At 43.0% G+C, this 5,007-nt stretch overlaps 1 long non-coding RNA gene across 1 annotated transcript; it reads left to right on the top strand.

The window, feature by feature from the left end:
- Nucleotides 1-593: 593 nt before the first annotated feature.
- On the top strand, nucleotides 594-1,420 carry LOC134080151 (uncharacterized). The gene is made up of 2 exons (XR_009939170.1): nucleotides 594-652; nucleotides 1,270-1,420. It is a non-coding gene; the product is annotated as an uncharacterized LOC134080151 (long non-coding RNA).
- Nucleotides 1,421-5,007: the final 3,587 nt, after the last annotated feature.

Here is a 5,007-nt window from a genome sequence, read left to right as displayed (position 1 = left end):
CTAGATTCAGCCATACGCCTGTAACCTATGGAGTTTCGTTTGTGCCAAAAAGTTCAAACAATACTTTTTCAAATTCAAACAAAAATCAATTAATCAAAATACCAAATACAAAATCTAAACAAAAAAAATAAAGTCGAAAAAAAAAATCTAAACTCGCAAACAAATTATTTGTGTAGTTGCAAAAAAAAACTGTTTGAATAACTTGTCTTTTGGTTTACAATAGCAACAGTCATTTGCAGCGACATCATTCGTTTGTTTGCTCCTGGCTTTTTCAGTTTCGATTCTGGCTCTCGCGTTTGCGCTGCCTGTTTCTTTGCTTGCGATTCTGGCACAAACTTCACATGTGGGTGGGTGTCTGTGGGGTGCATTCCTATTGGCTGATGCGTTTTGACTGACAGCTTTACTATGGATTCAAGCGCAAGAGCTACCCACCTCCCCCCCAGGTAGTGGTGCAACGCTCTTTTTGGCCACTATGTACAGGTATATGCGATGTGGCGCTATTGAGCACAGTATGTCAACCGCCATATGAAGAAGAAGAAGATATTGACCACAGTAAGTAGTTCCGTGGAGCTAGCTACACCAAAGCCATCCTTGGGCTACACGCGTTATGGACTCAAAACAATGGGTTTTCCTCACTACTCATTAACCCAAGGTAAGAAGTGTAATCTAATTTGTTATGGGTCTAATTTTCACGTTTATGTGGGATGTTATGGCGTAGTTGTTACAATACTGACGCTGGTTTTAAGGTATCAGATGGCTATCTTAGCATCGTAGGTTTGTCCACATACAAACGAGGCTTTTGATGAAATGTCGCACTACAGTAGCCTAAATTATGAATTCATACCATGTATTTATTTGTTCAGAAGTATATTGTTAATGTCCTCGCGTTATATAAGCGTATGTGTCCGATTATGTCATGAAATATCGCTATGTTGTCAACGGTAGTCTAGCATAGTATGAGCGCGATGGTGCGATCTATCTGTGGTCAGTTCATCAATGGCCCTGGCGATCTCTGGAGGTCCACTCTTTGTGAACGTTTGGAGACCACAGACATAGTGTAACCTTAGTTAGAGTATTGGTTCATTTGCCTGAGAAAGACCCAAGGGTCGAAACGTTACTTTTTGTAAACATGGGAGCTCAAGCAGTGTTGCCAACGTTACCTTCTTCTGTTACATCTCCCCAGGAAATGTTATTAAGCACTGTCACCAGCTCTGTCTTTTGATTAGTACATGTCTCATGTCTTTTGCTTGTGCTTGTGTGCTTGTGCAGAACAACTCATCGTGATGGAGCACCTGTACTCCCTGATACAGCAGGATCTGAGGGGATTCCTCAGACAGGACGCAGATGTGGATTGACAACATCCTGCAGTTTAACTTTATTAGAATAAGTGTTGTTTTGAATAAAGAACAATAAAATTGTACTACTTACTACTTACTACATACTACTTACTGTATGTTAACCTGACTCACCACTTGAATTTCGTTCCACCTAGCTCCTCACATTCATCTGGAACTACTCCATTGGAAATGTATTTCAGAAGGCAGGGCCTTGTCAAAACACCTTTCATATGATTGGATAAACTAATTTATTGACATGCTACTACAACAGGGGTGGGCAAACTAAGGCCCAGGGGCCACATGCGGCCCTCTGCTCTGTTTCATGTGGCCCGCCATGAAGTCAAACACATAAAATTAAATGTGGCCTGTTGTTACATAAACCTGATATACATCCATCACACAGCATGGTTTCATAACTGATGTGCTATGTTTGTCAATGAAAACAAGAGAACAGGCCGCACTATGCATAAGCAATCACCATTTATTCACACAGACGCGTTTCGGCGCTCTGCCTTCCCAGTATGTTTGTCAATACCATCATCAAGCTGTACTTTTGGGAACTCTGACTGAATAAATACATTTTTTTGGAAGGTAACATCACTTTTTCATTGCTTAATTAATCATAGCATATAAGCTTACCATTCTTAACATCCAACTACTTGGTAACTTTCTAATGTAGCTTGGCATTTTCTGCCTCTCGGATGCGCGCGCAGCCAGTATAGTTGGTAAACGAGAAACCTATGTATATCAACAATAACAGCAATATCAACAGTCACAACAGTGTCCACGTCCACTGGGTGTGCAAGGGACCAGGCAGAGTCAGCTAGTCATGTGCGGAGCATAGCTGTGTTTTTTGGTTTGTAAAGGACACAGCAGGAGAAGGGTGAGCTGGGTTTGTGGCGGCTGGAAGTCTGCAGGTGTGCAACGGACCGGGCAGAGCCAGCCGGGTGTGTGAGGGAGAGAGCAGCGTCTGTTGGGAGTGTGAAAGCCACAGATTTCAGAGCCACCCTGAGGGGCTGGGCAAAGCCTGCTCTGTGTGTTAGAGACACAACAGGATCTGTTGGGTGTGTGAGGGATGGGGTACAGCGCATTGTGTATGTGAGGGACACAGCTAGATCCATCGGGTGTGTGAGGGATGGGGTACAGCGCATTGTGTATGTGAGGGACACAGCTAGGTCCATCGGGTGTGCGAGGGGTGGGGCAGGGCAGAGCATGCAGGTACTGTGGAGCAGAGTCTCTCAGGTATGTGAGGCACACAATAGGATCCACCAGGTGTGTGAAAGACGCAGCGGACTCTGTCTGGTGTGTGGTGCTGTGCTGCAGATGGAGAAGAGGCCGTCAGCTGTGCTGTGTTGTGCTGCAGATGAAACAGGGACCGATGGTTGTGATGGCAATGAAGCAGAGGTTGACCAAAGACTGTGTGGTGTGTATGGGACAGAGAAGAGGTCGGTTGAACAGGTCAAACTGCAGGATGTTGTCAATCCACATCTGCGTCCTGTCTGAGGAATCCCCTCAGATCCTGCTGTATCAGGGAGTACAGGTGCTCCATCACGATGAGTTGTTCTGCACAAGCACACAAGCACAAGCAAAAGACATGAGACATGTACTAATCAAAAGACAGAGCTGGTCACAGTGCTTAATAACATTTCCTGGGGAGATGTAACAGAAGAAGGTAACGTTGGCAACACTGCTTGAGCTCCCATGTTTACAAAAAGTAACGTTTCGACCCTTGGGTCTTTCTCAGGCAAATGAACCAATACTCTAACTAAGGTTACACTATGTCTGTGGTCTCCAAACGTTCACAAAGAGTGGACCTCCAGAGATCGCCAGGGCCATTGATGAACTGACCACAGATAGATCGCACCATCGCGCTCATACTATGCTAGACTACCGTTGACAACATAGCGATATTTCATGACATAATCGGACACATACGCTTATATAACGCGAGGACATTAACAATATACTTCTGAACAAATAAATACATGGTATGAATTCATAATTTAGGCTACTGTAGTGCGACATTTCATCAAAAGCCTCGTTTGTATGTGGACAAACCTACGATGCTAAGATAGCCATCTGATACCTTAAAACCAGCGTCAGTATTGTAACAACTACGCCATAACATCCCACATAAACGTGAAAATTAGACCCATAACAAATTAGATTACACTTCTTACCTTGGGTTAATGAGTAGTGAGGAAAACCCATTGTTTTGAGTCCATAACGCGTGTAGCCCATCGATGGCTTTGGTGTAGCTAGCTCCACGGAACTACTTACTGTGGTCAATATCTTCTTCTTCTTCATATGGCGGTTGACATACTGTGCTCAATAGCGCCACATCGCATATACCTGTACATAGTGGCCAAAAAGAGCGTTGCACCACTACCTGGGGGGGAGGTGGGTAGCTCTTGCGCTTGAATCCATAGTAAAGCTGTCAGTCAAAACGCATCAGCCAATAGGAATGCACCCCACAGACACCCACCCACATGTGAAGTTTGTGCCAGAATCGCAAGCAAAGAAACAGGCAGCGCAAACGCGAGAGCCAGAATCGAAACTGAAAAAGCCAGGAGCAAACAAACGAATGATGTCGCTGCAAATGACTGTTGTTATTGTAAACCAAAAGACAAGTTATTCAAACAGTTTTTTTTTGCAACTACACAAATAATTTGTTTGCGAGTTTAGATTTTTTTTTTCGACTTTATTTTTTTTGTTTAGATTTTGTATTTGGTATTTTGATTAATTGATTTTTGTTTGAATTAGAAAAAGTATTGTTTGAACTTTTTGGCACAAACGAAACTCCATAGTAACCCATCATATAGGTATTCGTGATGATAACGTCACAACCCTGAGCCATCTGCTAAAAGGATTCTGTCAGCATATAGCAGCAGAATCACAGGGAGGGAACACCCAATATGCAACATATGCAATCAGTTTTTCCAGTGCCCCTTCTCCAAGAATTCCTGAACCTGTCCCCTTCTCTCCCCAACCTTTTACAGTGAGGGAGAGCAGAGCATGCAAACCAATCAATCCCTCTTGACTGAGTTCCTGTGTCAAAGTGAGGAAGATTAATTTATCTGTTCCTGATAAAAGAAATGATCTGAAAATAGTCTGAATACCTTCTTTTGTCTTTTGATATCATACCACTGAGAAGGGGTCTTAGAGGGGGCCATTACAGCATCCTGCAGAGTTTAGACAGTTCAATGGCTTCTCTTTGACTTACTGGTTTAGTATTTAATTGCCTTGGCGTACCTTGGCGTATCAACCAACATTATTACAGAGTTATTCTCATCTGAATACCTTAGAGAACCCTGGACTTCAGCAAACCAATATCAAGCAAAGATTAAAATCAGATCGGACATTCGAGATATCAGTCCAAAATGAGAAGCCTTGTGATGAATCAGACAGAGCAGAAAAGAAAAAGGAGACGTCTATTTTCAAATCTTTGGCGAGTATGCACCGAGTCTGCACGTCTTGCATAGATTTGACCTTTCTCCTCTATGTTCTTTTTACGCATTTTAGTGCCAGCTGCAGTTCATTTCATTATGTCCTTGTTTAGAATGCAAAAGAGGAAATATAATACTACAGTGTTTTTACTCGATTCATTTTGTTTGAGAAATCTTTCAATGGAACCCAGTCACCACTGAAGTGTGTTTTGTGCCCACGAGCT

The sequence above is a fragment of the Sardina pilchardus genome, chromosome 5 (assembly GCF_963854185.1).
Source record: "Sardina pilchardus chromosome 5, fSarPil1.1, whole genome shotgun sequence".
Taxonomy (NCBI): Eukaryota; Metazoa; Chordata; class Actinopteri; order Clupeiformes; family Clupeidae; genus Sardina; species Sardina pilchardus.
This window is presented reverse-complemented; position numbering and strand designations above follow the sequence as displayed.